Raw genomic sequence first — 12,278 nt, forward strand, 5'->3', positions numbered from 1 at the left:
AGCTTAAAAAGATGGTCCTGCAAATTGACAACCACACAAAGGGCACGAATGGAATTGGCTCTAAATGTTTATAGTGGCTCCAGATATAATAATAACAGTAATAACAGTAATAATAGTAATAATAATAATAATAATAATAATATGTGTCACCATTGTAATTTTGTAGCGCTATAGGATCCCACATGAAAGCAGCTGTCATCACTGCAACACATCATCATTCTACACTCGGTCTCCACGGTGACTGTCCACGGTAAAACGCCGCCACTCATTTGTTCTGCTCTTGTGCAGCTGACATACAACTGTTTCGTGTGACATTGACAGATGAACTCCATTAATAGTCGGTAGCGACACATTTACTCTGTGCTATGATGGACTGCCAAAGGCGAAAGATTGCCCACAATTTAAAATAGGTGCTCCTTCGTAATTATTAGTGCCTACGCTTTGTGGAACTCGTCAGTGACGATAACTCTAAACCAATCTACTGCTGTGAAACAAAATTGTTTATGAAGTGAGTCTCTGAGATTTAAACTGCCTTTATATCGCAGGATTGTTATGTTTGAATAAAACTGTCTCGCCTTTCTTTTTATCGTTGCGAGAGCTTCATCTGTCGACATTCTCCGGCGTCTCGCTCTTCGTAATTTGCGCTGTGATGGTATTTGATATTCTACAGTCGGCCGAATAACCTCATGGTGACTGCACACGAATGTATAGTGGCGACACTCACTGCTGTGAAAAATTTTCCATCGTCAGTTGCAAAACGCCCAACATGGCAAGAAAGCCACCGAAAGACCAGTGTTAGCTTTAAATTATATTTATTCTTAATTTACGAAGTACGTATTGTATTTTACACTGAAGTGCTAAAGTCATGGGATAGCGACATGCATATACACACATCAAAAAAAGTTTTTCATCACCCCGGTTCCCATGACTCCTGAAGATAGACGTTGACTGTATATATTGTATCACAGACACAGTCACTTTGACTGTTCATACATGTTGCTAAACCCGTCCAAGGATGTAAACATCCATGCGTTAGTAGCGCCTATTACACGGAGGAGTCAGACAGACGATCAGTTCCAGTCATTTCACCAGGATGGAGGTAGACGGCTCGTGTTGTCTGTAGTTCAACCAAGCCTAGACGGTCAATACCGCGGTTCGATCGCGTCCGCATTGTTACTTTGTGCCAGGAAGAGATCGTAACAGGGGAAGTGTCTAGGCATCTCGGAGTTTACCAAAGCGATGTTGTTCTCACATGGAGAAGATGCAGAGAGACAGGAACTGTCGATAACATGCCTCGCTCACGCCACCCAAAGGCTACTACTGCAGTGGATGACAGCTACCTACGGATTATGGCTGGGAGGAAACCTGACAGCAATGCCACCGTGTTGAATAATGCTTTTCGTGCAGCCGCAGGGTGTCGTGTTACGACTCAAACTGTGCGCAATAGGCTGCATGATGCGCAACTTCACTCCCGACGTCCATGGCGAGGTCCATCTTTGTAAGCACATCATGCAGCGCGGTACATACGGGCCCAGCAACACGCCGAATGGACCGCTCAGGACTGGCAGCACTTTCTCTTCACCGATGAGTGTCGCATATGCCTTCAACCAGACAATCGTCGAAAACGTGTTTGGAGGCAACCCGGTCAGTCTGAACGCCTTAGACACACTGTCCAGCGAGTGCAGCAAGGTGGAGATTCCATACTGTTTTGGGGTGGCATTATGGCGGGCCGACGTACGCCGCTGGTGGTCAGGGAAGGCGCCGTAACGGCTGTACGATACGTGAATCCCATCCTCCGACCGATAGTGCAACCATATCGGCAATATATTTTGAGACATTCGTCTTAACTGATGACAATTCGCGCCCTCGTCGTGCACATCTTGTGATAAGGTTCCTTCAGGATAACGACATCGCTCGACTAGAGTGGCAGCATGTTCTCCAGAGAAGAACCCAATCCAACATGCCTGTGATAAATTGAAAAGGGCTGTTTATGGACGACATGACCCACAAACCACTCTGAGGGATCTTCGACGAATCGCCGTTGAAGAGTAGGACAATCTGGACCAACTGTGCCTTGACGAACTTGTGGATAGTATGCTATGACGAATACAGGCATTCATCAACGCGAGTGGACGTGGGTATTAGAGGTACCGGAACGTACAGCAATCTGGACCAGTACCTTTGAAGGTCCCGGTGTATGGTGGTACAACATGCAATGTGTGGTTTTCATGAGCAATAAAAAGGACGGAAACAGAGAGCTCAAGCAAAGAGCTAGTGGAACGCGTACGCAATTTCAATTACAATGCCCTACTTTGCCAGATGTTTGCACTATTATCACCATACTTCACCACGTAGATTACGACAGTCGTCCCAGGGGCCAGCGTGATGTCTTTCCCCTGTGAGAGCTCCTGCGGAGCAGACCCTCAGCGTCCGCCTAGCACCACCGTCGACATTAGAGTCCCGATCTTGTTGCCACCAAACTTTGCCGTTCCTCTGACATGTGTTCCTACGCTTTTCGGTCAATCAGGGATTTAAAATTTCGCGCGGATCTTCCACCTTACATGGGCGTGCCGTATTTGTGGCCCGTTATCCGCAACGGCGGGAAACAGTCTTTCTCTCCCCCAATAGCCCCTGTGGCCACAAGTGCCAATCAACCGACAAAGCAGCCGCCATGTGAAGGAACCGCCAGCTGCCGGCCACCTCGCTTGTTCGACGTCAGAAACAACTCTTTCACCGAGCGAGGTGGCGCAGTGGTTAGACACTGGACTCGCATTCGGGAGGACGACGGTTCAATCCCACGTCCGGCCATCCTGATTTAGGTTTTCCGTGATTTCCCTAAATCGCTCCAGGCAAATGCCGGGATGGTTCCTTTCAAAGGGCACGGCCGACTTCCTCCCCCTCCTTCCCTAATCCGATGTGACCGATGACCTCGCTGTCTGGTCTCCTTCCCCAAACCAAGCAACCAACCTGTGTCCATCCAAACCACCTTCCCAATGATAATATGCCCGGTTCTAAAATGTTACGTGCCAGTATTAACCTTGATGTGTTGATACTAGTATCGTTCTGACGGATGGCTATCTCTGTCCGCGTGGTATTTTCTGAATAAATATTTTGTAAGGTGATAAAATCTGCCACCTTACATAGTTAACGAACGAGTGCAGCGCGCGTTTGCGTAGAGTTGTCAGTGCCAAGAGACAAGCAATACTGCGTGACACAACCGCAGAAATCATTGTGGGACGTATGAAGAACGTATCCGTTAGCACAGTGCGGCGAAATTCGATGTTAAAGGGCTATGGCAGCAGAAGACCGACGCGAGTGCGTTTCCTAACTGTGTGACATCGCTTGAATGCCCCTCCTGGGCTCGTGACTATATCGATTGGATCCTAGGCGACTAGATAACCGTGGCCTGGTCGGATGAGTCCTGATTTCAGTTGGTAGTGTTTTCTCTGCAATGGTGTGGACTGTGTTTAGATGGAGTAGACTGTGTCTACTGGTCCAACTGAAGCGATCATTGACTGAAAATTGTTAGGTTCGGCCACTTAGAGACCATTTGCAGCCATTCATGGACTTCATGTTCCCAAACAACGATGGAATTTTTATGAATGACAGTGCGCCACATCACCAGTCCTCAATTGTCCGCCCCCGGTAGCTGAATGGTCAGCGCGACGGATTGTCAATCCCCTGGGCTCGGGTTCGATTCAAGGCAGAATCGGGGAAGTTTCTCGGCCCAGGAACTGGGAGTTGTGCTGTCCTCATCATCATCCTATCATCCTCATCGACCGAAGTGGCGTCACATCGAAAGACCTGCACCCGGCGAACGGTCTGCCCGACGGGTGGCCGGCCGAAGTGGCCGTGCGGTTAAAGGCGCTGCAGTCTGGAACCGCAAGACCGCTACGGTCGCAGGTTCGAATCCTGCCTCGGGCATGGATGTTTGTGATGTCGTTAGGTTAGTTAGGTTTAACTAGTTCTAAGTTCTAGGGGACTAATGACCTCCGCAGTTGAGTCCCATAGTGCTCAGAGCCATTTGAACCCGACGGGGGGCCCTAGCCGTACGATTAAATAAAATAGCCCTCAAGTGTTCGCGACTGGTTTTAGGAATTTTCTGGATAATACTTTGGCCATACGGATCACCCTACATGAATTCCATCGAACATTCCTGGGACATAATCGAGATGTCTCTTTGTAGACAAAATCCAGTAAGGGCAACACTTATGTAATTATGGTTGGCTGTAGAGACAGCATGGCTCAATATTTCTGCAGGAGACTTCCAACGAATTTTTAAGTCCATGGCACGTCGAGTTGCTGCCCTACACCGGGCCAGAGGAGGTCTGACATGATGTTATGAGGTATCCCACGACATTTTTCACCTCAGTGTAGAGTCATTTGTATTAGTAAATTGCCACGAAATATGAATGAACTCGAAATAAATGCAAAAAGAACCGAATCTCTGTGAGGCAGTGACACAGTTATAGTATTTTCACGATGAAATACCTCACAAAATTTGACATAAATGCAATCTGTTACACCAAAACCAAGACAATAGTCAGTGTTTCATGCATGAGAATCGTGTATTTCTGCTGCAGACTCTTATTATTATTATTATTATGGCAACCACTGTCTTTCACACGTAAAAATTCCGCATGGGGGTTAACTCTTTGCAAAGTCTGTAGTGAAGTTTTACTTGACTTTCCAATACACGAATATTTCTGTAAATACAGTTAAGTTTTCTTCGAAAGACGACTGTGTTAATGATGCAGATGCAGAAACAATTGCGAAATTGAATGACATGTATTCGGAGTTACAAATATGAACCACCCCCACCTATCACGAAAACTGGTTTTTGCTGTGTTGGGAAACTGTTTACTGCATTTGACGTTCCTCTTCGGGTACATTCAGGTACAGCCTTGGTGGCTAATTTCGTGTGTTAAATAGCGTAGGTGCTGTATTCCATGCCAATTTCCTATTTCCCGCATTAGTTAAAATATATGGCCGGAAGTTTATGGCATTAGTATGTAAATTTCGTAATGTATGTTACAATTTCTTTCCGTAAAACGTCGTATATTCTGCTTTTTATTAGCCCTTATTTTGATCACGAAAGGAAATTACGTTCTTCACTAAATGTCTGAAGATTACAAGAGAAACGTAAGACAACTTTCCTGTATTGTTCTGTTACGTATCTCTCAGGTTATGCAGGAAGCTTAAGAAAAACACATCCGGTGTCATGTTTTTGTTATTATTTCTATTTACTGCACTGACCACGTTCCATTTTGTAAAAATTACGTTGCATATCAGTATAAACGATACGGTTCGCTCTCATTCAATATCCTATTCACATGTAGAGCTTACTGTAACGCAGTTGGGGAGAATGAGGTGGTCAGGTGGTTCTCTACTGGAGGCGGGCGGAAACGTAAACGATAAATGCAACCAAATGTTGCGAAAGTGCTTTATTTTTAACCATAACCAGACATAGTGCAACGTCACTACAGTAAGTAGGCGACGTGTGACGACCGTTGAACCCTGCACTCTGACGTGTCGGTGTGGATAGCCGGTGAAAATGGTTCTCGAAGACGCAGCCCGGTAGCGCGCAGCCTTGGTTACAAGTACATTCCAAGTACACAGCGTTGCTGACTAGGAAGCCACCTGGCATCGACTTTGAAATCTTTTGGGGAAATTTAATTGACTCAAATCGAGGCGATAAGGACGACAGGTCGCTTTGTGCGGCTGGAGAGTAGAATTTGGGTAACCAAAGGATCGCTGATTCGAATCTAACTGTGGTCTTTCTTTTCCTTCCATTCTGATACATACATCATTTAAATATAAAGCTAATGAAATATATATTAATTAGCACGTAACTAATGATCTTTTTTATGAAAGATGCACGTCTTTTTCCTTCTAACTACATATTGCATGAAGAATTTTCGTTATCATTTCAAATATAAAATTCATAATTATCGATGTTTTATGACGGGTTGTTAATAAATCTGTAATTTCTTTAATTCAAATAATTTTTATTTATGCATTCCTAAAACATTCATCCGATTTCTACAAACCTTGGTTAGTTGTTCTCTGTACGTTCGCGAAGGTTCCGAGCCCAAAACAAAAGAAGAGTACGACACACAGTTCAGGAGATACGTCATAAACAATGAGATGCCACCAACCGACAGTACCCACGTTTATGGATCCACTATTTGAAAATGAGAGAACGTAGCAACTGGCAACAAACTTTACGCAGTTCATAATTTCAAACATTTAAGAAAATTTTTCTTTCTGACAACCGCCTCCCCAACATCAAATGACGAAAGGGAGGAAGGTTATCGCTTACTATATTTTCGCTGAATAGTCCGTAAAACTGCCGCATCAGGCATGACGTTGTAATGTATTACTTCGTTACTGCTGAACTGCATTCGCAAAGTATTTTGCATACAGTATCCACGTACATCACTAAAGGTGCAAAAAAAATTATAATTTATATCACGCTACGATACATAGTTCAGGACGTACAATGTCATAAAGAATAAGATTCGCGAGAAACTGCCACGTAGGTGTGACTTCTGCTTAATTATTTCTTTACTAGTAAAGCTAGTCACAACACATTTCGCAAACGTATTAAAAAGAAGCATGTACAACCAAGGATGTATTCCGATGCCACGTTGTGTCAAAATTTCAAATCCAGCGGTCAAGAGCTTTCCAAGATTTGCGATCAGAAACATTTGCCGGGCATGCCGCCACAAGTGTTGACGTTAATAATTTTCATGCCTCTCAATCTTCTCAGAAATTGCAATCCATCACTGCTTTGCATCGGCACCAAACCTTCAAGGGAAGAGATGATGAACGATGTTATCGAAGCTACAACATTGAAAGGAAATATCACACATCTCAACGATTCCAACAGATATTCCATTCAAGTTCAAACGCTCGCAGTTTCCGGTGTGACTCGCATTTGCTATGACCATCACGAGGACGCAGGCACAGTTAGTACAAGCATGTGGACTAAATTTTGAAATTCCATCCTTGGACAGCTGCATGTGGCTTGATCAAGTGTGGGGAAACCGTCTGACTTATTCGTGTACACTCCAGAAGGAAACACCAAAAGTACAGTGTGTCCGAAAGCACTTCAATAATCTTATTATACAACCAAACACTTTTTTCTTTCGGTGGCAGTTAGTATTTTACAAATTTTCGGAAACTAGAAATTTATATTTGCAATTCGTGCGATATGTAATTAGAAAAATGAAAACCCGCATTTTTTATAAAAATGAGTATTATATATGTGTTAAGTAGCATATTTTAGATGAATTTCATATGTAAAAGATATAGTTATTTAAAATGAATGAAAGGCGTAAATCGAGTAAAAAGACCAAGCGATACTCGGAGCAGCGATTCACTGATCACCCGAATAACATTCTCCAGTGCTACCGAGAGAGGCACGCGGCCCTTCGAGTAAAAGGCATTAGATTTACAAAATTAAAGTTCCTCGGATATCTTCGAATTCGCTTTTCTCGATAATTTTTGAGACTTGCATTGAACGGCTTTGGCTGAGTGATATTTGGATTCTGAGCCTGAAGCACCATAGATATAAAAAATTACAAAATTCCGGTTGACGGGTGGGGTTATTCTCAGTCGGGATGACATAGCAGCATCTCTGCTCGGGAGGCCTGAGTTAAACAGGTCGGCGACCTGCCTAGCGGAAGACTTTCGGTGACGTCCGCATGACGAACCGTAGACCTACAGCTGCAATTCTGCGTCCTGCAGCGTCGGATACCAGCGGCGTGGAGCTGGGAGGACCTCAGTTAGTACCCCGAGCCATGAGACGGTGGCAGGGTTCCTGGCTGGCAGCGTTGTAGGAACAGTGACAGAGTAAAGGTGACCTGATCTCTAGAGAACCAGGCAGCGGTGGTTGGTTTATAGCCGGGCTGTGTGGATAACAGCTCCATCAGAAGTGTGTAGACGATCCCGCGGTAGAGGTCAACGGTGACGGGTGTCGATGCATAGCCCAGCTGTGCCGAAGTCTTTCTCGGCTGACTGGGCTTATCCACACATAGTCAAGGGCGGCTTGTCAACACTTAAGACAAGTACTGCCACACCCTTCAGAGCCACTGGAATTTCCTGACGGATGGTCATTGCTGAAGAACTGGCTCGTTACGGATGAAGCTGTGGGTGTGGCGCAATGCTGGATGCAACTTGCGCCCTAAATACGAGATCCTTATATTACTGCCTTCTAGAAGCACTGCTGCTGAAGAGTCTAAGAATAATTGGTGTTGCGAATGTGTGTACTAGATTCTCCGTCCGAACGGACCTCAGAACGCTCGGCGGTAACGGCCGAACGCCATGTCATCCTCGTCCGTTAGGCTTCACTGGTTGCGGATGTGGAGGGGCATGAGGGCAGTACACTCTTCTCCTGGTCTTCCTCACTTTCCGTGACCGGAGCAGCTACCCCGAAATCACGTGGCTGCTCAATTGGCTTCACTAGGGCTGAGGGCATCCAGCTCCTAGACAGCTCTCGCTAGACCCGGACGGTAACCTATCCAAGTTCTGACCAAGCCCGACATTGCTTTACTTCCAAGATCTGAAAGATACCGGTGTTACTAATGCGGCAAAGTCGTTTACCGTGTGCTAGAACGTGTTGACTCAATGATGAAGGTAAAGAATGTACGTAGGCTTGCAGTGAGGATGCTCATGACTGCGCTAAAAGAATTCTAGTAAAATCAGCCATCTCACTGGAAAGTAGACAAGTCCGCATATTGCCTTGAAGCCTCCCAATATTTGAATCAGAGAAGATTATTGTTTACAGGCGCAGTTACAGATGAGGCACTGACTCGTACTGTGGGAGGATGGGGAAGGATATCTGAAGTGCCCTTTCCGTAGGAATCATTCATGTAAGGAGAGTGTGGAGAGCCGGACAGACCACAAGATCGAAATAGTGAATGTACGGGAAGGAAACTGATTGTGTCCATCTAGTCGAAACTATCCCAGGGGTTTGAATTCCGTGACATATGGAAACCGTAGGAAGGCAAAGTCTGGAGGTCTGGACGGGAATATGACCCACCGACCCCCAAAATGCAAGATCCATGTCTCTCTACGGCGCTACCTCGCCCGGTCTCACTTCTTTGGTTTGGAAATACTCGTTGCCCATCTAAGAAATTTTGTTAAATACTCTGACCTCAAAAACGTCCTTGAGAACAGATTCTCAGTAGGTCATACCATGGGATAAGACTTTTGTCTACTCAAACATAGTTATTTGTATTCTTACAGCAGTGATCGGCAACAGCTTACTGGCAGAATTCTCAAATCTGAAGCGACATTAGTATATAGTGGCACAGATGCAAACCCGAAAGCATGGGGGAGCTTCAGCCGTTATGATGGAAAGCTTTCGGGTCCCTAGCCAAGAGGCATTGCGGAGACATCGCTACGTTTCTACGAGGGTTATACGTCTCAAATTCAGGCTTCAAGATGATGATTATGACAATCGACTAAACGTCGTGCTGTCTCAACACTGGCACCTATGTAGGTGGAGAATATGTAGTTGTCCTGTGCAGACCAACGTGGACAATAGCATCAAATTAATTTTTGAGCTTAAGAAAACAACAAAAGAGTAAAATATGAAACCTGTGATTTTCAGCCTATCAAGGATTAGATCAAAAGATGATTATTTAAATTATGTGGCCAATTTTAATGCACAAATGACGAAGCAACTTACAAACATCTCAGAAAGGCAACGAAGTGCTGTAATTATGATTATTATTATTTCGATTCAGTCTGGTTATGTGCTCCATTTTACTATGTATCACTTTTATTTAGCACTACTAAGCTTTTAAACGTCAACAACTAATGCATTCCTTTTTCTTTACAGGTAACCGACTTCTCTGATACAACTCAGTGCAAGTAAGGTAGATTCCGGTAAGAATGTCGAATTTCATACGACTTTCTAACAAATTAAAATTTCTTGCAATCATCATAAAAAAAGAAACAACCGTAATTTATTTTGGTAGGTTACATCTCATTCACTGAAATGAATATAAGAGAGATTCTGTGGATTTCGCATCATATTATTCTTACATAATTTGATGTCATAATGTTACTTGTAATGACAGCACAAGTCAGCGTTAATTACAAAGTATTATGACTCTGCAAGAACGTGGTTTTCTTAAACTACGAATTGGCAGTGAATTTATGCATGGGGTTTACCGGTATGGATACAGACATTGTGATAGTCTCTTAATGTACCCACTTCAGCATGTTAGATGTATCTCTCTCTCTGTGTCCAGTAGTCTTCTTAAAAAATATCACATACTTTACTACGTGATGTTTTCTGCATGGCCGTAACTGTACCACAGAGTGGACGATGCCTGCCAGTATAGATTTCCCGTTTTGCGTCCACAGATCCACACTGCAATAACTGACCAGTTGCCGAGGGAAAAAAAAATTAATGGCTTGCTTGCACCCAGTGTGACTGGAGATACTAACGAAGCTAGAAACATACTACTCGTAATAGTTATAACAGTTTTTATATATACAGGGTTTCTCTCCTTAGTCTCGTTGTGCGTTGTGCGCTTTTTCCATGGTGTTTCGACAGATATTTGTAATTTCGCTTTTGCTGCGTGTAGCTGGAGTCATCCCAAATGAATACTGCTGATCACGGTTCTCATATGACTTCCAGAGTCAACGGAAATCGCTGTTGTGTTTCCCCATTACAAACAAAACTGTTTTTAAAGCGGACTTTTGCATATCCATCCGACAGAGCAGTTCCAGATTAATCTAGTGCAATGTGTGTTTTATCGGTATGTATAGCCAGTCACTGCGGACCAGGACGATGCTTGTCTGCTGGAGTGCTGGATTTTCTTCGTGTTTTACTGCCCATGTTAAATCATATTGTTAAAAAAAATCGCACTGAACTAATCTGGGACGCTCTGTCGAATGGGCATACACAATCCCACTTTAAAAATCATTTTGCTTCTAATGCGAACAAACCGGGGATTTCCATCGACGCTCGGAGTCGCTTGAGAGATGTGATGAGCAGTATTTGTTTAAGCTGACTGCTGCTACTCATTGAAAGGGACTAAATGTATGTATCTGCCAAAACACTAGAGAAAAAGTGCTACATGGTTCTTAGGAGAGACACATACTGTAGTAAAAGTTCTGATGTTTCTAGTGATGACTAAGAACATTACATCAGTGTTTATTTCCATTTGCAAGTTAGTAATTATAGTTATTACAAGTAGTTTATTTTTAGGTGGATTAGTAAGTGTTTCACAAGCAAAGCCATTAAATTTTATTTTCGTCTGTGCAGCAGTTCAGGCATTGCAGAGTAGATCTACGGAAGCAAAAGGATAGCCTATACTGAAAGGTGTAGTTGAATTGCTATAATAATAATTATAAAAGGTGGCAATTTTATTTACGTACTGCCTTTTAAATATATATGATGGTATCTGATACTGAAGTAGGCCTACTAATGCAAAGAAACGTAATGATGCTAAAATGCTTTAAATTCTTGCTATGATTTAATCTTTAAAATTTAATAATTCTCTTCCTGTTAATTTTTAATTAATTAACTTACGTCGTTCAGATTTCGTAACGCTGGCGGCGTTAAAATTTAAAGTTGTTCAGTCGCTGTTTTGCTTTCTTTCAATTGTTGCGAGCCTGCGATGGTGCAATGCTGTTCGCTTTCAAGTCTACACATTTATAAAAATCAGGTCCAGGAAACACTTTTATGATCACTGTTGCGATTTAGACGGTATTCGCGTAATTGTAGTGATTAAGAGTTATCGTTTCCGAAAGATGCAGGTTCGATTAAAGCTGTGGGCACTTTTGCGCGTATAATGAAAATATTCCTAACACGTCGCGCAACAAAAAGTAACATGCGAATCACAACCGTGGTCAAACGAAGAAAATATATGATGACATAAATGTTCTTCGCTGTTATTCAGGACAGGTTTAGATTAAACACCGCAATTTTCAGTCTTTAGAAATCACAAGACGATGCACTTTAGAGATATTTGTTTTGAATAACTTGTATTTACCTTTTCTTATACAATATGGTGATTTTCCGCAAGGATTATCTCTCTCTCTCCTTTTTATAGCCTTTATATATTCACATTACATACATGGATTAAGAAACTTTTCTTTCTCTACCGACCAGCACGAGAACAAAATCCACCCAGACAAAATGTCTTACATAGAATCAGTTCTCACTTACCAATCATATATAGTTTCGTAGTACAAACAATGCTAGTTTATTTCGTGCACTAGAAAGTCTTTGATTCACTGAGCACAAAAATTAA

The sequence above is a fragment of the Schistocerca serialis genome, chromosome 4, assembly GCF_023864345.2.
Source record: "Schistocerca serialis cubense isolate TAMUIC-IGC-003099 chromosome 4, iqSchSeri2.2, whole genome shotgun sequence".
In the NCBI taxonomy this organism is placed as follows: Eukaryota; Metazoa; Arthropoda; class Insecta; order Orthoptera; family Acrididae; genus Schistocerca; species Schistocerca serialis.